This window comes from Daucus carota, chromosome 7, assembly GCF_001625215.2.
Source record: "Daucus carota subsp. sativus chromosome 7, DH1 v3.0, whole genome shotgun sequence".
NCBI classification, from domain to species: Eukaryota; Viridiplantae; Streptophyta; class Magnoliopsida; order Apiales; family Apiaceae; genus Daucus; species Daucus carota.
In genome coordinates this window covers 9992044-10015782 of record NC_030387.2, presented here as the reverse complement: position 1 = coordinate 10015782, position 23739 = coordinate 9992044, and the positions used below count along the sequence as shown (strand labels likewise).

General features: G+C 35.2%; 1 long non-coding RNA gene across 1 annotated transcript; it reads left to right on the top strand.

Annotated features, from left to right (window-relative positions):
* The first annotated feature begins 5153 nt into the window (after nt 1-5153).
* LOC135148049 (uncharacterized) lies at nt 5154-7975 on the top strand. Its single transcript, XR_010285902.1, has 3 exons — nt 5154-5271; nt 6651-6742; nt 7818-7975. It is a non-coding gene; the product is annotated as an uncharacterized LOC135148049 (long non-coding RNA).
* The last annotated feature ends 15764 nt before the right edge of the window (nt 7976-23739 follow it).

Here is a 23739-nt window from a genome sequence, read left to right as displayed (position 1 = left end):
CTGTTGCAGCCCAAACATGGTTAAAAGAAATGGAAAAGTGTTTTGAATTAGTTCCAGCAAGTGAGGACCAGAAAACAAAGTTTGCTAGTCATTACTTAAAGAATGAAGCAACGTATTGGTGGGAATCAGTGAAGAATATGGAAGGTACAGTTGAGATGACTTGGGAGAGGTTTAAGGAATTGTTTTTAGAAAAGTATTTTCCTAGGTTTCTTCAAGATCAAATGGAGTTGAACTTTTTAGAGTTGAAACAAGGAAATATGTCTGTGGTGGAATATGAGAATAAGTTTGCGGAATTGGCTAGGTTTGTGCCAACTTATGTAGAGACAGATAGGCAGAAAGCAAAAAGGTTCCAACAAGGTCTAAAGCCTTGGATTAGAAGCAAGTTAGCTATTTTGCAATTAGAGACGTATGCGGCAGTGGTTGAGAAAGCAATGATTGCGGAGGCTGAGAATGAGTTGTTTCAGAAGTCTAAAGAGGATAAGAAGAGAAAGCCAGACAATAGAGGAGGATTATCTCATCAAGGGAGGTTCCAGAAGAAAGGGAAGTTTCAAGTAGGAGGAAATCCTAATTTTAAGAAAATAGGTAGTGGTGGACAAGGAGGACGTTTTCTTACGGGAAGTCAGGCCAATCGGCAAAGGTCTTCAATGCCAGAATGTCAAACGTGTGGCAAGAGACATGGAGGAGTATGTAACAAACTGAATGTGGTATGTTTTAAATGCAACCAGAAAGGACACTACTCTAGAGAATGTCAGAACCAGCCAGCAATAAAGGATCAGACCAATAGAGGCTCAACAAGTAAGACTCCAGCTATAGGATATACATGTTTTAAATGTGGAAAGCCAGGACATATGGCTAAGGACTGCAAGACACCAGCCCCTGTTAGCAATGCACTTAGAATCATGGGAACTGTTCCAGAAGTGAATGAACCTCCTAGGGCAAGAGTCTTTGATATGTCAGTGAAAGATGCTATTCAGGATGCCGATGTGGTGACAGGTACGCTTAATGTAAACTCTATAAATGCCAAGGTGTTAATTGATTCCGGAGCTACTAGATCATTTATTTCTCAAGCTTTTGTTGATAAGTTGAATTGTCCGGTTGAATTGTTGAATGAGGTTATGAATGTAGAACTAGCTAATCAGGATCGTGTCTCCGTTAATCGAGTTTGCCCTGATTGTGAAATTGAGATTTTAGGAAATAAGTTTTGTGCCGACTTGATACCTTTCAAGTTGGGGGAGTTTGATGTAATCTTAGGGATGGATTGGTTGTCTAAATATAGGGCGCAGATAGATTGTAAAAATAAGAAAGTAATACTAATGGCACCAGACCATGGGGTAATAACGTTTAGAGGACAAAAGCAAGTAAAGAAGTTTTTAACCATGATCCAAGCCAAGAGGATGTTACGACAAGGATGCGAAGCCTATATTGCTTATGTAATTGATAAAAGTCAGGAACCAGTAAAACTTGAAAATATCCCTGTAGTGAATGAATTTCCAGACGTGTTTCCGGATGAGTTACCAGGACTTCCCCCAGATAGAGAGATAGAATTTGCAATTGACTTAGCACCTGGAGCGGAGCCAATATCCAAAGCCCCGTATAGGATGGCACCAGTAGAGATGAAAGAATTGGCAAAACAATTACAAGAGTTATTGGAAAAAGGAGTGATTAGACCTAGTGTATCCCCATGGGGAGCACCAGTGTTGTTTGTAAAGAAGAAAGATGGAAGTATGAGGTTATGTATAGATTACAGAGAGCTTAATAAGCTTACCATCAAGAATAAATATCCTTTACCTCGTATTGACGACTTGTTTGACCAGTTGAAAGGAGCAGAGTATTTTTCTAAGATTGACCTTAGGTCGGGATACCATCAGCTCAAAATCAAATCTGAAGATATACCTAAAACAGCTTTTAGAACAAGGTACGGTCATTATGAATTTTTAGTAATGGCTTTTGGATTAACGAATGCACCAGCAGCTTTTATGGATTTAATGAATAGAGTCTTTAAGAAGTATTTGGACAAGTTTGTGATTGTTTTTATAGATGATATTCTGATATATTCTAAGACAGCTGAGGAGCATGCAGAACATTTAAGAACAGCCTTAGAGATATTAAGAAAGGAGAAGCTGTATGCAAAGTTTTCTAAATGTGAATTTTGGTTACAAGAAGTTCAATTTCTAGGACACATAGTGAGTCGTGAAGGAATCAAGGTAGATCCAGCGAAGATTGAAGCTATAATGAATTGGGAAAGACCAAAGACCCCCACAGAGATCAGAAGTTTCTTGGGGTTAGCAGGTTATTATAGAAGGTTCGTACAGGATTTCTCGAGAATTGCAACCCCATTGACTAAGTTAACTAGAAAGAATGAAAAGTTCATATGGAATGAGAAGTGTGAGGAAAGTTTTCAGGAATTGAAGAAGAGATTAGTGTCAGCACCAGTATTGTCCCTTCCAGATGATCAAGGGAATTTTGTGATTTATAGTGATGCCTCTTATAAGGGATTAGGATGTGTATTGATGCAACATGATAAAGTTATTGCGTATGCGTCTAGACAACTGAAACCTCATGAACAGAAATACCCTACTCATGACTTGGAGTTAGTAGCTATTGTATTTGCATTGAAAATATGGAGACACTATCTGTACGGAGAAAAATGTGAGATTTATACAGATCATAAAAGTTTGAAGTATATCTTTACCCAGAAGGAGCTTAACATGAGACAAAGGAGATGGCTAGAGTTGATTAAGGATTATGATTGTACGATTAAGTATCATCCAGGAAAAGCCAATGTTGTAGCAGATGCTTTAAGTAGAAAGGAGAGGTTAAACGTATTGACTGTGCCAGAGGAATTATATAAAGAGTTTCAGAAGTTGGAAATCGAGGTAAGAATTCATGAACCAACAGAGATAGCGGTGTATACCATGACCTTTCAACCAGAGCTATTAGAAAAGATTAAGAAGTGCCAGGAAGAGGTAATGGATCAGGATGTAAACAAGTTAGTAGGAGAAGAGTTATGTACACAGAAAGATGATCAAGGGATTTTTAGATTTTCTTCCAGGATATGGATTCCCCCGGTGACAGAGTTAAAGAATGACATATTGCAGGAAGCACACAATTCTAAATATTCAATTCATCCAGGCAGCACTAAGATGTATAGAGATTTAAAGAAGAACTATTGGTGGCCAGACATGAAAAGAGAGATTGCAGAATGGGTGAGTAAATGCTATACGTGTCAAAGAGTGAAAGCAGAACACCAAAGACCAAGTGGATTATTGCAACCTTTAGAGATTCCAGAATGGAAGTGGGAACATATTGCTATGGATTTTATTGTAGGATTACCAAGGACTAAAGCAAACCATGATGCCATTTGGGTTATAGTGGACAGACTAACCAAGTCAGCTCATTTTCTTCCAATTAATGAGAGATTCTCTTTGGATAAATTAGTCCATATGTACCTGAAAGAGATTGTAGTTCGTCATGGAGTCCCCGTATCCATTGTATCAGATAGAGATCCACGATTCAATTCGAGATTTTGGAAAAGTTTTCAAGAATGTTTGGGCACTAAATTAAAAATGAGTACGGCATATCATCCACAAACAGACGGCCAAAGTGAGAGAACTATTCAGACGATCGAGGACATGCTACGTGTTTGTGCAATCGATTTCAAAGGCAATTGGGACGAGCATCTACCTTTGGTGGAATTTGCATACAATAATAGTTATCACGCAAGTATTGGGATGCCTCCTTATGAAGCTCTTTACGGACGCAAATGTCGATCACCAGTATATTGGGATGAAGTCGGAGAACGCAAGGTATTGGGACCGGAATTAGTACAACAAACAAAGGAAGTCGTTGAAATTATTCAGAAACGACTAATTGCAGCACAGAGTCGTCAACGAAATTATGCAGATCAATTCCGGAAGGACGTAGAATTTGAAGACGGAGAAGCAGTGTTACTGAAGGTGTCACCATGGAAAGGACTATCCAGATTCGGAAAGAAAGGCAAGCTAAGTCCCCGATACGTAGGGCCATTTGAAATCTTGAGACGTGTAGGCAAAGTAGCGTACGAATTGGCGTTACCCCCGCACATGGAGCACATCCATAACGTCTTTCATGTATCGATGCTTAAGAAGTATAATCCAGATTCGAAACATGTGATAGAGTATGAGCCGATAGAACTCGAGGCAGATTTATCATATGTAGAAAGGCCAATGGAAATCTTGGATAGGAGAGAGAAGGTGTTAAGAAACAAGGTAGTTAACTTAGTAAGGGTACTGTGGAGAAACCCGAAGGTTGAAGAGTCAACCTGGGAATTAGAAAGTGATATGCGTGAAAAGTACCCTCATTTGTTTACTTAAGCGATTCTGAGGACAGAATCCTTTTAAGGGGGGAAGGATGTAACATCTGGGATTATCCGTGTAATTATCTGGATGATTAATGAATATTATATGAATTTTATATGAATTTCTGTGAATTAATTGGTTTCTGTTCTATTAATTTAGTTAAGTATTTTTGATTAAATTTGAGTAATATCAATTTTTATATGTTCAGTACAAAATATAGTTTATTTAGATATGTTCATATCGATTTATGTATTGTCAGATGATTTTATATTTGATTTATGGATTTAATTATGTATATTTTAATTAATCACTAATTATTTTGATTTTCCGAAAAACCGTCAACCTGTAACGGTACCGAGATTTTACTTCCCGAAAATTTCAACAAAATTCACCTTTAGCTTAATTTGACCATTCCGGACACTTTTCATGTTTTGACTTTTTCGATCCGGAGTACGGTTTGTTCCGGAGCCGGTCCGGCGGAATCTTTCGGTATTCGATAATTATCCGGTTGTATCGATAAACGTGAAACTAGATATTTTATACTTATCCTTATCTTGTCATAATGACGGTGGGACCCGCGTACTAATGACGAATTAAAAAGCCCCGTTTTGATGATTATCTCGAAAACCGGTACCAATTGGACCCGTTTTATTAGTATAAAGCTATTAAACATTGTATTTTCATGCTATATATGATCCAAAGGGGTACTAATTATTCATAAGTATAAATATACTTAACCGTACTTTATTTCATTACGAAAATCATAAAACTAGTTAAAACCGAGAAATTCCCGAGAGAGTTTATCGCGTTCTTGAGATTCAAACAAGGATTTGGAAGTGTTATCGGACTCCGATTTTGGCGTTCAAGTACTCAAATCGAAGGTTTTGAGGAGTAGAATCTGATTGGGTCATCAAAAACATCAAGAAATTCGCAGGTGAGGAGAGATTTAAGGTTTTAAATTCGAAGTCATTTAATTTAAATTAGAGATTTTTGATTTTGAAGTTGTTTATATGTTTTGATGATTGTATGTTGTAGATAATCTTCTCCTGATCATTTTGGTATATCATATGCTTGACTTGGAGTTCAATAACGTGTTCAATTTGAGGTTTAATCTTCGAAATCAGGAATTAGGGTTTATGTGCGCGATGAATGTTTTCAATTGGAAATTAGGGTTATTTAATCTAGGAGGTAGAAGTGAAATTGGATGATACCATCATGTTGGTTGTGATCTCAGGAACGTGTACATAGCTTCAAATCTTAGCTGAGGTTCGTGAATCGAACGAATCGATTCAAAGAAAACTCGCCGGCGACGGCGAGTTTCTTCGATCGATTACGGTCGATTCCGGCCGTTTCTGGTGAAATCGATTGTATGGATGAGTTGGGGAGGCTTGATACTCCATATCTGCACCATTTGGAGGCTATTGGTGGCCGGAATCGCCACCTCCGGCGAAGCCAGGGGCGGCGGCTGCAAAATTGCAGTTTGGCCCCTGGACTTTTGGAGGTGGTGAAGTTTAGCCACCCCAGTTTCATTTTTGACATTTAGACCCCTGAAGTTTCCAAAGTTGCAAATCAAACCCTGTAGTTTTCAAAACTTGCAATTCAAACCCTGGATTTTTTTTAAAAGTTTAAAAAAATGATTTTTGATTTAAATTTAATTTCGAAAATCATTTATTTTAATTTCAAAAATTGTTTTTAATTATTTATTAATTCAAAAATAAATCTGATTTAATTTATTAATTAATTTTAATTAGTAATTAATTATTATAGTTAGTCAATTAATTTAATTATTAATTGATTAATTGTTTTAATTAATTATTAATTGATTTTAATTGATTTATTAATTGGATTTAATGATTTTAAATATTTTTAAATGATTTTAAAATTCCGAAAAATAGTTTCGAGCTTTAAAATATTATTCTAAAATATGATTGAAGCTCGTTAATTGATTTCAAATGATTTCGGACTTGATTTCGAGTATCCAGAAATGGATTATTTATTTATAAAATGATTCTTTGACCGTTTTAATTCCGAAAAATGTTTAAAAATTCTTAATAAATACCAGAAAAGTCTGTTTGACTTCAAACCTCTTTTGAAAAATATATTTTATTAAATATTTTATGTGATATGAGCTATGTGCTATCTGATTGACATGTGATGTATTTACGTGATTGATATAAAATTGTGTTTGACATATCTTTTGATCCGTAAATCGGATTTGGGTGAAACGAAGGGTAGATAGAAGCTCGTTTCGAATAAAGGATGATAAGAATAGTATGAGATCATATATTGATAAAGAATTGTTGTGATTAGCAGAAGAAGCGAGACGTAGGAAGGGAAAGCAAGTGGTGATAGAGTAGTATAGCGAGCAAGCGTAGTTGAAACTTGAGATCAGCTATATAAGGCAAGTTCCCTCAGACTTTCCTTCAATTATATGTTGTATCTGTTGTGATTATTTAGTGAACTTTCTGATGAAGTCCTGTGACCTATTGAATTATCGCATGGATTATTTATCCTATTGATTCTTGAACCTTCAACCAAATTTCTTGAACTATTTTATGGATTATTTATCCTATTGATTCTTGAACCTTCAACCAGATTTCTTGAACTATATTATGGATTACTTACCTTATTGATTCTTGAACCTTTGACCGATTCTTTGATACCTGCTACGAAACTTATTTCAATTGTAAACCTTCCATCTTTAAAACTTCTAAATGATTACCATAACAACCTAATTTCATTTCAAAAATATACTCTCGATACCTCAACCAGTTATCAATCACTTTTATTTCAGACCGTAACCAGTTGAACGACCCCAAATAACATCTGTTATGACATATAACTTACAGTTGATTGATTCTTTCCATAAACTCCAGTTTCCTGATCTTAACAGTATTCATTTATACTTGGATTCTTTTGTGAACCTAGAACCCTCCTTCATGTAAACACGAAACTTTGACGTGCTTTGCCATCCTATAAGGCAATATCTGATTCTTTGCTAAAACCATGAAGATAATTCTCATTTCTCCTTTGAGATCCATTTGAGACACTTTGAATAATAGTTGCTTCTGCTTCAAAATTTATTTATGATATTGATGTTCTTATTTTATTGAATAATATTGTTGATCATCTTGATTGTGATAGAATTGGATAGTTTTCTAAACTTGGACCAGATGAATGGTCAGACCAGATGAGTGGTCACTTTAGGCCAATGTGTGCCTTGGATCCAATAAACGAGCATGGTGGGACCTGCTCGGGGTTAGTGTCTGACTGATCAGCAGCCTAACCTTTGATTTTTAAAAATAAATTTAATATCCAATTCTAATCAATGTTCTAAAAACAAATCTTGGTATTGAGATTGATTCCTTGAGACACTGGTTTCCTTCAGCTTATGATTAATATTTTAAATTGATATTGTTATACTTGCTGAGCTGGTTAGCTCACTCTTGCGGTATTTTATGTTCTTTCCAGTGAAGGCAGAGAAAGTTGGTAACGATGACCCTCAGGCTAGTAGTAAGGTCAGGATTCCAGGCTAGGAGATGAAGAGAGCTATCAGCAGCACCTGGCTTTTCATATATGTACTAGTTTGAATAACGAGACACAAATGGCGTGTAAGCTTGTAAGATTTAAGTTTTTATTTTGGGATTGGGTTTGTAATAATTAAAGTTGTGTTGTGGCTTGTTTTATACTTTAACCTGTTGCGATCCAAGGACAGTGAAGGGTCACTATATATATTATATCATTAATTACAGGTTTATGTTGAGATGTGGACCCCAAACTTCTGACCCGGGTTTGGAGGGTGCCACAAAAGAGATATACAAATTCCGTTGGATCTGCAACTTCAAAGTCCTTGAAATGTTGTATGAAGCTTTATCTTCTAGCTCACTGTAATATCCTGAACCAACGTCTCGTCAATGGTGCTTTAGTTTAATCATGAAGGTCGTTGAGTCCCCTAAGATGTAGAGTCCTGAACTTGAAGATTCTGTTTCCATCATCTTCATAACCTTCTCCTTTGTAGTAACTCTAAGCAACCAAATTGGCTTGTCCCTCGTAACAGAGCCAAAATTATCCAGTTGGAATCTGAATACCCGACAAGTACTAAGTACGGAATTGTCTTTAGGTCAGGGTATCAAAATCCGCACAATCTGCTTTACAACTTGATTGAGATCATATTGTTGTGCAATCACTCAATCTGGATCCCTTTAAGAGCTTCTGAATCTTCCTCAAGTTTCACTTCAGATTGAAACCCAAAGAAACAATATCCTTTCACAATAGCTCTCCTAGTCTTCACTTCACCATTCGGAACATTTAAGAACTAGAACCCGGGAATGATATTGACTCCAGACCCTTTGTCTAAGCAGATACGTTCTTGATATGTCCTGTTCATCTTCAATGTGGTGTTGAGTTTGACTAGTGGATCCACCAAATGCTCCCCCTAAGCTGTTGCTGGGATCTCCTTAATAATCCATATCCTTGCAAAGAGATTCTGCTTGGATCTGAATCATTATAATACCAATGATATCACCTTTAACAGCTTGGAGCAAAGTGTCGTTCAATGTCCTGTCCGGACTTACAATCACCTTCTGTTGATTAATCACAATCACCCTGTAGACTGTAGACTCCATTGAGTAGCCGAGGAAAATATGCTTTGAGCTTTAAATGCAAGACTTGCAAAGAGGCATTTTCCTCCAAACACATACCAAGAGTTAGTGTTTGCTTCTGATTGGCCACTGCCAAGAATGGTTTCTTTCTGGATTTATTAATGATCAGGGTTCATCTTGATCAACCTTCATATGTGACGTCTCATCCTTCGAACACATACGAATAACACGAAAGAATCTAGAGCAGTCAATGATCATCGCAAAAAGATATCTAGCTTTGTTTGCAGACATGACATTAGCTGATCCGTAGAAATCCATACGTATCATCTGAAGCGGCTCAGTAATGTTAGTCATATCTTTGCTTCTGTGCGATGCTCCTTCGACTTCCCTATTGACATACCTCATGAGCTTCATCCATATTGAATTCCAGATGAGGTAGTCCTCTCACCAATTCTCTTCTTACGAATAGAAAGAGCTCCTTGTTTTGACATACAAGTGCGAGAGCTTCAAGTGCCATAGCTAATACTCATCTGATGAGGCTTCACTATCAAAACAGCTCACTCCATCTTCAGTTGAAGTTCCATATTAGCTACGAACAAAATTCACATCCTTCCTGATTTGAGATAAAACACTATTCCATGAACTGACATACTGTCATTTGTTAGAGAACAGTCTGATACTAGAAATTTGTGTGCTTTGACTCTTCCAAGAAAGATATGCTTCCATGATGACATTCCAGGAAAACAGGCATGTCCCGCAAGAGAATCTTTGTTGTCATCTTTCAAAGATTATTGACGGAACTGCTCACACGATCACATTTGCTAACAAGGTACTTTTTGTGAATCATATGATTTCAGCTACTCAGCAAACAGAGTGCACCAAAAATCATATGGATCATATGTAACCTGCAATCACAAATGGAAAGAGTTCTATGGTCCCCAATCATAACTGGGTCCGGATGGATTAGAGATTTTTCTTTAACAATGGTAACAACAGAAGCAACCTTAACATGCTAATTCTTATCTAGACATTGCCCTAATGTGATTCTCAAACATGCTTTTCTAAAATCAATGCAATTACAAAGACATGCATTCATGACATGAAAATAAGCAGACATATATGATGTTGAATACACATGGCAAACAATGAAAGATAAGACAAGAGCAAGACAGGCAGTTATGCAATTCAGGAGATTTAATACTCTCTACTTAAACCAATTAACACAAGTGCAACAGGTAGCAAGTAGAATTACATATATTCAATAATCTTCGAAAAGCATAAGGATCATAGACAAATTAATAATCACATTATCAATTCAAACTAATCCCACTCTGTTGTTATATGGCATTATACTATCTCTATTACCTAAGTCAGTTTTAGATCTAACATGAAGTTCTAAAAGTTCTACTGACACAAGGTAGACATTCCATCATAGAACAAATAAATTCCTTAACAAACAATTCAGATTAGATAAGCAAATCTAATTGTACTAGGGAATCTGAAAGTAAATGTTTTAACAAAGTTATACATGCTAGGATCATAACCCCTAAAACTAAGAGTTGTTTTCCAAGGGAAAGCTTCTAATCTCACCATTGCAAATAATCAAATCCTAAATATTCATACACATGTTAAGAATCTGCTAAAGACACATGCACAAGATTATCATCAATCCTAGTTACCAGAATAGTCATCTAGCATACTAGTTTAACATTATCTAATGTGATGCTATCATGCTTGTGCTTGTGTGTTAAACAATTCTACTCAGAGATTTATAACATGCTTTGAATATAAAGAAATAAGTATTGCATAGTTAGAAAGAATTCATACCTGAGAAGTGCGAGGTGAGTCATCTTCAGAGAATGCTAGGATAGCCAGATAACCATAATCATCCTTCTCATCAGCAATTGATCCATCTCACACCTTTCCTAAAATAGCATAAGAACTTGTTATGATGCTTCTTTCAAAACATCCACTTGAATTTCAGACAAGCCCTATCATCCTTGTTTGTCGAGGCTTCAAATATATATAGCAACCCTCTTTGCTAAAGATACCAAACAAAATTGTGTGCATGACCAACTCAGTTTTCAAACAACCTATCGAACTGAAGAGTCTCCACTTGATGAAACCAATGGATTCCATCTGAATCTGACATGACTAAACCTCTCAGACAGTGTTATGCTAATCCTTGAAGTTCTGTCCTCACATTCTTCAAAAGTGTTAACTTTCATCGACTTGAGCTTCCTCAAATTCAGTAGTTACAAACTCTTATGTTCAATCCTAAGGTTCTGACATAAATGCACGAAACTGATTTGGTGCGGTAGTAACTCAATAATTATATCCTTAAACCTCCACAGTTCTCTGTCTTTGGTTCAGTTGATTCTGGATGGATTTAGCATTGATACAATTCACTGTGTAATTATATATCCCTGAATCACTGAGTTAGATTGAAATCCTTTGAAGATTCTTCTGCAAAAACTTCTCTTTTCCTACTACTAGTGGTGCCATTCAAAGTTGACATTCTGAGCCCTGGAAAGATGCTTCATTGCAGATGTAGCAAATTCCCATCCTGATCTGGTGATCTGATAAACAAGTCGGAGTAATTACTCAGATCAAGGCCTGAAGTACCTTCTTCAAAATCCCCTGTTAGTAGTACCAAATTAGTCTTCAATGGAATCTTCTTCGAATCACAATCATCTTTGTCGAACATAGAAAACTGCTTCTAATAATCCTTTGAGTAATCAATTGGATTGGGTCATCAATGTACTTCCATTACCGGTTCTGAGAATCTGGTATTTGAAAACCCGGTGTTTGTCTTGTAATCTGTCAGCCTGATCTGTCTCAACTAAATGTCAATCTGATTTGTCTTGGAGTAGAAATAATTGAATAGGTTACGGGGCACTTGATTATTTAAACTAAGTTTAAATTATAAAGAAAATAAATTTTAAAAAAAAGTTTTAAAAGATGAAAGGAAATAAAGTATAAAATAAACTTAGTTAAATTTATAAAGTAAATTTAATTATATTTAAAAAATAAATTCAAATAAATTCATAATAAACTGAATATGTTTAGAACAAATTTATTTCAAATTCATTTAGTAAATAAATTAAAATTTATTAAATAAATTTAATTTTTGAAAATATTCAAGTGTCTCGTCTCCAATTAAATCATAGCTTCGAGAACAAACTAAATTGAACCCTTGAACTTGAACTTATATCCATAATCAATAAAATCCTTTTAAAATTATATTCTAGATTTTAACTTAAATTTATATCATAAACTATACAAATTTAAATAATAAATTTATAAAAATTTATGATAAGCTTGGTAAGTCTAAGAGTAAACTTTACAAGTCTAAAATAAATTTAAACAAATTTAATAATTGAATTTAGTAAAGTTTATAAAGTAAATTTAATTAAGTTTATAAGATAAATTTAATTAATTCATAATAAACTCAATTAATAAGTTTAAAATAAATTAAGTCAAATTTATAAAATAAACTTATTAAAATTTAAAGTATAAATTTATAAGTCCCAGTCCAAAGTTCAGTATCCGACGGATATTCCTTGCTTAGGCCGACGGACAAATTCAGCAACACAAACCGGAAGAACATTTCCCCTAATCAAATATCAAAAGCTAGGTTCTTGATTTTCCGTACGATAAGGATCCTGATTTGTATATCAATCAGCCTGGCTCTGATACCAATTGTTAGGTCCAAAGTATCGTAGAAGGGGGGGTTGAATACGATACTCACTACAATTTAAAATTCTTTCGAATCTTGCGGATAAACAAATTGCAGTTCTGTAATGGGTTTCGTGTTCCGGATATTTATTGGGTCGGTTTCTGAGGATATGAAAATATTAAACCAACACACAATATTTTCCAAGGTATATCTGTATATTGATAAATACCTCGAAGGTGCTATAAATCCAAACCCGAAGGTTGGCTACAATGGCTACTACTACGTACACTCACAAACCCTAGCTTCTAAATATATATATATATTACAAAACTAAGCTATGATTTATTTGTGTGTAGTAGTGTGCAAGGCACAAAGCCATTCCACCATAAAGGTGGTGGAGAGTGTGTGCAAATTATGAACCCACATCTCAAGTATTTATAGGCTTTTCATTAACTAACCCTGGTTAAGTCTTGAAATGGCGCCACTTGAATTTGCGCCACCTTTATCCACTGAACTTGTGTCTACTGTGATGAAGTTGCGCCAGTTACTTCATGCATGCCAAGGAAGGAGATTTCTTACTTAGATTATATACATATAAATCAAGTTGGCGCCTCAAGAGAGAGAGGATGGCGCAACTTGATTATACATATATATAAACTAGGGTTTGTATCACTAGTTGGCGCTTGAGAGGGACTTTGCGCCTCCTGTACACTCATACAAGGGACTTAGAATAAATCCATGCAATGCAAACTTGCGCCTCCATTCAACATTCCTCCTGTTATCTCTCTTTGGACTGTAGTTGACTTGAACTTGCGCCATCTTTGGTGAGCTTGCGCCTAGTATACTTCCTGTGTGTTAACTTGACTTAGAAATTTAACTAAGTCAAGTAAACTTGCGCTTGGTACATCCATGAGTGCCCTGTTATCACTCCTAGTTAATAGATAACCAACTTGCGCTTCCCATGGATGTCTCTGTGAGTATAAGCTCCTTAGAATATTTCACCTAACATCAAACTTGCGCCATAACAGTGGAGAACTCCACTGTTATCTCTCCTCCCTCACATGCAAACCCTAGGTTGCCCTAGACACCTACATCATCACATGCATGCATAATATATATAATATAATATATTATGTTGTTATTATATTAATAAATAAAAATATATATAAATATATACAACATATATATTTTATTTATATGAACATATAATAATATATGTACGTATATTTAAATATATTCTCATATATTTAAATATATATAATATATAATTATATGTAAATACAAATGTAAATATATATATAAATATATATAGAGATATATATAGTTATTTATAAATATAAATATAAACATAAATATATATATAAAGAAAAGTATATATAAATATATACATATATATAATATTTATATAAACATATAGTAACATATATATACACATATATTTAAATATATTCTCATATATTTAAATATATATAATATACATATAACTATGTGTAAATATAAATATAAATATATATATATATAAAGATATATATAACTCTCTCTAAATATACATATATTTATGCACATAATACAATATATATACACACTTAATTATATAATTGCTTATGTAAAATATAAATACATATATTATATACATATATATTTATTTAAATATACATACATATAAATATACATATACATATGTTTAAAAAAAACATATATACATATATATTATATATATTATATTTAATTAAATATACATATATACATATATATAAATATATTTGTACATATACAAATATATAAGTGCACACATATAAAAGATATGTCACTTCCTGATATGGCTTTGTGTGGAAGCTTGACATATGGCATTTGAGCAGAGACTTTGGCATAGCTGTTGGAGACTAGACATTTGACTTGGCTTGGCTTTGGAACAAATGACTTGTTATGACTAGATCAATTCTTCGATCGATAAATACTTTGCAAAGCTCCGTACGTGCTGACGCTTAGTGCACTGGTCTGGTTCACAAGCGACTAACACTGAAGTTAAACATTGTACCGTCTTTGTCAGCAACCATTGATCAGTCGGTTCCGGGTTAGTTTATGCTTCAGTTTGTTGATTGTAATTAACCAACCAAGATATATAAAAATATCTTGCTTCAGGGGTTGCACTGAAATCTTTAGAGCACTTGGACAACATCTTCATTGCTTCCACAATCTTGAATACTTCAATCTTTATTCTTCACTGAGGCATGAACATATTAATGAACTTCTTCCAGTGAACTTATTCCTTCAAGACTGTAGATGGCTTCTTCAACCTTTGTCTTCGTATCTTCCGATTCCGGTGCAGGCGTAGTGTTATTTACTTGTCCTGTTCTATTGTTGAGTTATCATCCCTATGTAACAGATAGGGTTGTCTTTACATTTAGACTTACATAATCAAGCTAAAATTTTATTTCAAGCTAGTAAGGGTGATGGGGTTTCAATTCAAAATTGGACATATGACAAAGATTTATGCAATGAGTTGTACACTAAAATGATAATTATTGATGAGTTGCCATTTAAGTTTGGGGATAATATGGGATTTCAAGATTTTATGAAGGGTGTGTGTCCTATGGTTCGTATTCCTTCAAGATTCAAGGTTGCACGTGATTGCTTTAGTATGTATGTTAGTAGGCGGGATGCTTTAATGAGTGCATTGTGTGATCCAAACCAATGTATTTGTCTTACAACGAATACATGGACATCTAATCAAAAAATCAATTACATGTGCTTGACGGGTAACTTTATAGACAAAAATTGGACAATACATAAAAGAATACTAAATTTTTGTCCAATTAATAGTCATAAAGGTGAATCAATCGGGTTGGCAACTGAGTTATGCTAAAGGGATTGGGATATTACTAGGGTGTTAACTTGCACGGTTGACAATGCTAGCTCTAATGATGTTGCATTGGTAAAATTGAAAGAAAAAATGTCTACTTCGCCTACTTCAATCTTAGATTGTGAAAACCTTTATATGAGATGTGTAGCACATATTTTAAACTTGATTGTTCAAGATGGCTTGCAAGTGTACAATGAGTCTATTGATAAAGTGAGAAATGCAGTGAGGTATGTGAGGCATTCTTCTCAAAGCACAACAAGGTTTGAAAAATGTGTAGGCTTTGAAAATATTGTGTGCCAAAAAGACTTGATTCTAGATGTGCCTACTAGGTGGAATTCAACTGAAAGATATTTTTATAGATATGATGAGCAAGATTTAGGATTTGAGAAAGATCTTAAGTTCAAGAAAAAAGGCATAGACGGTGAATTTGATGGTAGGCCTACTAGCTATGATTGGATTGTTGTTAGAAAATTCGCATCTTTCTTGAAGATATTTTATGATCTATCAAAATATCCGGCACATCTTATGTGACTTCTAACCTTTTCTTTCATGAGATATATGCGGTTCATTCCATATTATATTCGTGGGTACTTGACATTCATTGTGAGATGTATAAAATGGGAGATTTTTTTTTCAAAAGTTTAACAAGTATTGGGGAAATCCAAGAAAGATGAATAAATTCTTGTTTATTTCCGTTGTGCTTGATCCAAGGCATAAGCTACAATTTTTAGTGTATATGCTCAAAGACATGTATGGATATGAAGTAGGTGGGGCAATGAGAAAAGATGTGGAAGCTACAATTTTGTCATTAGTATTAGTACTAGATGAATTGCATAATCATTATCTTGAATACAAGTTGTACCTGAATACAATTAATCAATAAATGGAGACAATTCCTTCTGATATAAAGTCTGCAGACCTTCTGCTATAAAGTTATGTTCATCGGGTTACTGTTTGCATTTGGTTTATTTGGCTTCCTAAATTGCAATCACCTATTGTTGTGGTTCTTTCTTTTAATATTTATATTAACGTGTCATTGCTGAGCTGAGGCTTATCTTCATACCAAGGTTTGGGTATAGGACTGATTGCGTTAATAAATTGGACTGTCTTAGCATATTGATATTTTGTATGAAGTAGATCTCTTCTTTTCCTGTATCTGCTAGAATGATGTTATTGATGTACTAGTTTAAAACTTTAAATGATGTGATGTTTTTCTCCATTATTCTTGTGAATTTTCTCCATTATTTTTGTGGTTTTTGTTCACTATTATAAAATTTCTGTTTTTTATTTCGGTATTCGATTTTAACCGAAATAAAAAATCCGGTTCGGTAAAATAACCTTAAATTCAGTTCACTATTCGGTTATGCTTTTTGAGCTTATTCGGTATTTCGGTTATTTCGGTATTCGGTAATTCGGTTCGGTTTTTACCGAATACTCAGCCCTGGTACCAGCCAATATTTTGGTCTTCCAAATGGTAACACTGAACTATTGACTTCTTCCAACATATAACACTCTGTTAGAGATATGTTAATCAAAAGTTAAATACAAAATTAGAAGAGGTTTCTCTCCAAAATACTCTTATCAACCTACAGTTTTGTATTACAATATCCAAATATTCAATAAGTTTACATTAAAATACCCAAAATATGCAACAAGTCGGCATGAATAATTAAGCAAAATATGCAACATAAGTCTAGCTGATTAAGAAGTGTTTAGAGGCTGGGACTGAGAAATAGAAACTTCAGTTGACTGAGATGTCTTGGTCTTCTTAGCCTGATCTTGAGCTGCCTTTTTTTGCGATGCCTTGGCTTCTTTTGCCGCATTAAATTGATCTCTAATTCAAGGATGTCTAACTATCATTGGCCCACCTTCTTCTGCCTTCTTTTCTTTTGCAGTTAACCCTCCCTTGCAAGTTCTTGCATTGGCCTAGGCAGCCATATTTAGTGCATTTGACAGTTTTTGCACTTTTCCCCTTTTCATCTTCTCATTCCTTCCTTCTTCTGTTTCTGCATGATCTCCCAATCCCTCTCTTAATTGTAGGCGACATGACAGTAGGTAGATTATCATAGACAAGCCATTGGTTCTTGTCAGTTATACGATTAAAAAAGTTTTTGATATTTTTTTTGGGTTCTTAGGTCAATGGATTTGTTCATATTTATGATTTCTTATGTGCTTATTTTTTCGATTGTTACACATATTGGTTAATTTTTTTTCAAATCTTGTTTCTGATACTCATCTAGGCGGCCTGGTTTTTCTTATGTATGTGTAGCTACTAGTTTTTTTATTGTTTATAATAGTGATATTCTCTATTATGTACTCGTGGAATTGACTTTTCCCGATGGTACTATCACATTTTTTAATTCTATCTCTAATAACCATGTACTTATGATTTTTTACATATAATACCCTCGTGTTATGTAAAATGTAATTGAATTGATTTTAAATTGTAAAATAAATTATATCCTTACTATAAATAAATGAAACAAACCTTTGAAACATGTAAACTGGGTTACATTGAGTGAGATATAATTAAACTTCAAAATCAAATTTTGATAATTTATATCTCACTTAGTTTGACTCTGGCTTATATGATTTAAAAGTCTATTTCAGGTTTTTTTTTACAATGATTTCAAATATACAATTTATTTTATAATATGAAATCGATTCTAATAAAATTTACATAACATTAGGGTATTATATGTGAAAAATGATGAATACGGGGTTATCACAGATAAAACTCAAAAATGTGACGGTAGCATTGAGAAAACCCAATTTCACGTATGTACCGTAGAGAATTTCCCTTTAAGTTATGGATGCACATGTTATCATATCTAGTTCTAATTTGTGATCAGGTGTCCACTTATTGCTAATTGTTTTAAATTCTCGAGATTTTTCCTTTTCCTTGGCTGCAAGTCGGGAGAACCCGAAAGGGCGAGGTCTTTGCTCTCCCTCTCAGCGTGGACCGATGGGTCCTGATCTGGAGTCTCCTCCCTAGCAGTGTTGACAATCAAGTTGTCAGCCACCTGTTAATTATGGTGAGAACCGCCGGCCTCATCGCCGACCCGTTCGGTCAATTGTTGAGCTCTCCTTTCCCGAATCGCCAAAGAGAAGACACTAGAAGAAGAAAACGCAAGTCATAAACAATAATAGAGCAACGAACATCAATTAAGAAGAGAAAGATAAGACAACTACTTGGTGGGCCATCTTTACCCCAGAGGTATCTTAGCCACTACGGATCAAGGGTATAGTGAAGAAGAATCCTAGGAGGTTCCCGACGAGCACAAGTTAGGCGATACATCTCCTCTTCTTCGGGTGAAAGAGTGCGAGACCGAATTCGCTCTTCGGGCTTTACCTCACGCTAGACAGAGAAGTTGTCCATCTTTGGGCCGCTCACAAGAACCACTTTGTATCTGTGTCCTTTTTTTGAAGTTGGTCGCACACTAATCGGCCCTTCGGACGATCTAGTAAAATCTGAAAATCTTGACATTTCTCTTTAAGTCGTATTGATGATAGAATTTCCTAATTCGGGGTTCCACCCCAGCCTTCAGGCATCGCTATAGAAATGTGTTAGATATGGATAAAGCTATTGGGATTCAATTGGCCCAAAGTAATCCCCATCTGTCTGAATAGTTTCTTTAGAATGGGAAGGAGTGGGAACCGAAGCCCGCGGTAAAGTGCCCTTTCGGACACTCCCACGCACACCCCATGACCCTCCATGTTAGATTTGGGCGTGTAGTATATAAGGTCGAGCTCGTCGGCATGATACACCGACCATTCATCTAAGATTTGATACTTGTTCGGCATCTTTAACACCTCGTCTACGGCGAGGATAGATAGTAAATTGGCCGCGAGAAGGGCACCGATGTCAAAATGGGATATGGCTGAGTACGGTCGGCCTGAAACTCCGGTGGAAGGACCCGCGACTTCGGCGGACCGATCCATAACCTGCATTCGGAAATACAAGTGTTAGCCATGTACTCGGTAGATGATATAAGGCAAACGGGGGGGGGGGGGGGAATCTGAGTAAAGAGAGTCTGGATCGACCTAATACCTAAGGGTCTTCTATTCCAAGGGTTAAGAGTCTGAAGACCGTTCTCTATGACCGGACTTTGTTTTTAGGGACAATAACTGTTCCAAATCATTCATCAACATTTTGACAAGCTCACGACTACCCTGAGAGACATTCTAGTAGGTATATGCTACTATGTTCAGTGTTCATCCATTGATGCATATTTATACATATATCCAAGTTTTATATGTCACTCAACCCAAAGAGTTTTTAAATTCATCGGCACAAGAAATGACTATTGTGTACATGAATGGGGGTGCAACGCTACTTTCAAAGTTATGACTATGCATTTAAGTACATGGAATGTATATCAGTGATTAGTCTACAAAGATTTGGAGAGTATTTATACTGACTTGTGATTAGAGAAACTGGAAGATTGTTGAAAGCGAGCTTTGTTGAATCTTTGGTGAGTGCGACAGCAAAGAAGAGATCGGTAGTTGAAAATGAAAATGCAGAACAAATGAGACTGTTGGGCGCACAAGGCGATAGATGTATATATATAAGCAAGGAAGGGTTTTGATGGATGGCTAGGATTTAATGGCCTTTAAGAATTCACGGTGGAGATGAGGTGCGTCTTTTAATGCCTCAGAGCTATTCACTAGAGCTGTTCACGAACCGAGCCGAGCCGAGTTTTGATCGAACCGAGCCGAGCTTTAATTTTTTATCTGACGAGCCGAGCCGAGCCGAGCTTTTTTATCGAACATAAATTGTGTTCAAGCTCGGCTCGTTAACTAACGAGCCGAACACGAGCTTGTTCGCGAACAAATACAAGCCGAGCCGAGTCGAGCCGAGCCGAGCCAGAAAAAAAATAAGGACAAACCGCTAGTTGACTCTTAAAATAGCTAACCAAATAATTTTAATTTTTTTTGAAACTTTGTTTATATCACTAAAATGTATATATGTTAACATCCATTCGGTTGGATCGGTAAGAAATATTTTTCAAAATATTGAAACACTAAATTAGGATTAAACACTAGTTAGCGGTACTAGTTAACCTTCTACTTGACTGTTAAAATAGCAAACCATATAAAATTATTATTTTCCGAAATTTTGGTTACATCACTAATATATATATATATATATTATATGTTGAATTCTGAGTCTAATAACATATATAAATTATAAAAAAAACCCAAAAATATTACTTTTTTTCGAGCTTTAACGAGCCGAGCTCGAGCCGAGCGAGCTCGAGTCGAGCTCGAGCCGAGCTCGAGCCGAACATACTAAAAGCTCGGCTCGAGCTCGTTTACTTAACGAATAATTTTTTGTGTTCGAGCTCGAGCTCGTTAACTTAACGAGCCGAGCCGAACGAGCTCTTAACGAGCCGAGCTCGATCTTGTTCGCGAACAGCTCGGTTCGTTAAACAGCCCTGCTGTTCACCCTTACTCCAAAGAGACGTTACACTTTAGAGCCCCAATTCGTTTTGAATTCTAATAAAGACGAATAGTGTCGACAACTTGCTCGGAAGAATGTTCCATCTTAGGCAAACCCACTTGACCCAAGCCCAAATACATGTTAGAGGTCCATAGACGTGAACCATGATAGAATAAACAGGCCGAAGATTACGCCAGGAAGCTCGAAGCCCAGACCATAGGTAGACGTTGGAATCCCAACGTTCACAATGCTAGTTTATCGGGGTCGTTCACCCACCTCCACAAATTATTCGGCCACGACCGAGTAAGTCGGAGAGACTTCAAATATAAGAGTTGATACAGGTTCGTTCGTCACTCAGTACACACACTTGCAGTTTATCGTTATTACTCACCGAAACCTATTAACGTATTCTCATCCCGGAGGTAAATCGGGGGAAATCTCTCACATTCTCCTTATTGCTTATCACATTGGGAGTTACGTTATTCATCAGAAAACTGGTCCTAACATGTAACATATATGATTTTGCAAGATTTTAATCAAATATTAATAAGAATTATAATTTGTAAAATCTCAAGTTTTACAAATATTTTGGTTGCAGGATATGCATGATCTTTTGTAAAAAATGGTCTTCAACTTCCCAAGCTTTTTTCTTGTAATAACAATATAAATAATCAAAACTGAAATATTTCAACTTAAATAATAGAGTGTAATTTTTATTTTGTTAGAGTTTGTTCTTTATCCCAAACCAGACATACTCTATTTATCTCGTTTTCGCACGAATGAATCGACCGTTTTCATAAAAAGTCTCTGGATTTTTCGGATTTTAAAAGGGAATAAGTATAATAAAAAAATCTCACAAATTTTTAAATCTCTTGAAGTTTGATCTGTAAAAAGTAAAATATTACCATTCTTAAATTGTGAAATCTCTGTTTAACATTTTTCTTTCGACCGCGGTATATATGTAGTGGCTGCGATCATGTGAACCTAAATCTAAACCATGGGTTGTTTAAAATTTGAAGAAAATATTCGGTCAGTTTCACTGTCTATGTTATGCATTCTTCTCTACATTTCTCAAATATTACCATTTTCAAATCATAGCATAATCATATTTGATTCTCTCTCAATCTTGGTAAGTTTCCCACTGTATTTCTTTATCGGTTTGGCTAGTGTGTGCTCATGGGCACATGCTAAGCGCGGATTTTGTATTTTGGGAGATTTTGATTGGTTTGGTTGGTGTATTTGCAGGGGGGTCCACCATTATCATTAGATAGGAGCCAATCAAAATGATCCAAGCACAAAATTTTCCGCGCTTAGCATGTGCCCATGGGCACACCATAGAAAAACCGTTTCTTTTATATTCCTCCGTATCAGATTTTTACTGTGCCCCCATCATCTATGTTCAAATATATCTACTACATCTGTCCATCTACATAACAATAAATTAATAATAACATTTTATAATTAAAATACATGCTCTAGCTTTGTCCTATCTAGACCATACTCTCTCTGTCCCAGTCAATTGTATACGTTTCTTTTTCACTGCTCGACACGCTTTTTAAGGCACTTATAAAACATAGTTCTACAACTTATTTTTAAGATTTTCTTTTTTTATATAAAAGTATAAATGTTATACTTTTATACAGAAAAAGAAAATTTTAAAAATAATTTACAGAATTATACTATATTGAAGCATTAAAGTCCGTGCCGCGCCCGCGTCCCCCAATGTATACTGTTGACTGGGACGGAGGAAGTATATAATTGCATTTGCATTACACATCTGTCTTGTATCGAACACAAGTACAATTTGATGGTGATGTTACAATGCGGGCATCTCGAAAATGGTGAAATCTCGGACCCCACAAATTTATTTTTTATTTATTTTAATAATTTTGGTTAAGTGCAAACAGGAGTGGCTTAATGCATGGATGTAATGCATGTACCTGAATATTACAGTAGTATCTTTGTAATGTCAGGCAAAAGATTATGCAGGTGAAATAGACCTATATATTTATTTTGTTTCTAGGGGTTCAGTTGAGTCTTTATTAGCCTATAAAGCCTGGTTTCTTGTATAGCCCTGTGTTAAACAGGTCTGTTTTCTGATGGGCTTCTTCAGTTTTAGCTTATGCTACACTGACGAAATATTTCCAGGGACAGCTATTTTGTACTATGTTGTATTAGAGTATATTCGTGAATATATTGAGCTTGTAAGACGAGTCGAGTACTCGGATATCGGTACCAACTGAGTCGGATTTATTCAGATTACAAAAAGGTTATGCATCTATAATATAGCCTTTTTGTGATGGTCATACCATCTCTCTTGTAAGATCACCGAGATTATAATACATGATTGACCGGCTTATCAAAAAAAATAATATAGAAGAATTCTGATAAATGAATTAGTAGATATAGAAGAAATATTGTTAATTTAATAAAAAAAAATTCGGTTCCAACACAGACATTGTATTTTTTCATTAGTAGATTTTTTCATTAGAAGGGTGATTTTTATTAAACTAGTAGTTAATAAAGTCGTTAATGAGGAAGTCTTTCAGAATTTCTGAATCTTTTCCAAACACTTTATCAATTTATTTGTTTCTCACTTCTGATCCACTTCTACACTTTAAGCAAGAAATCACTTTTTTTTAAGTTTACCAAAACATGTGAAGGAAGCAGAAACTAAAATCTCGACTTCTTAAAAGTAATTCGACTTATTTACACAAACATATCAAAAGACGCGGAAACTAGAAGTTCTGCTTCTCTTTAATAAACGGGCGCTTAAACTTGGATGAATCAGTACAGCTTTTATATGCGTGACAATG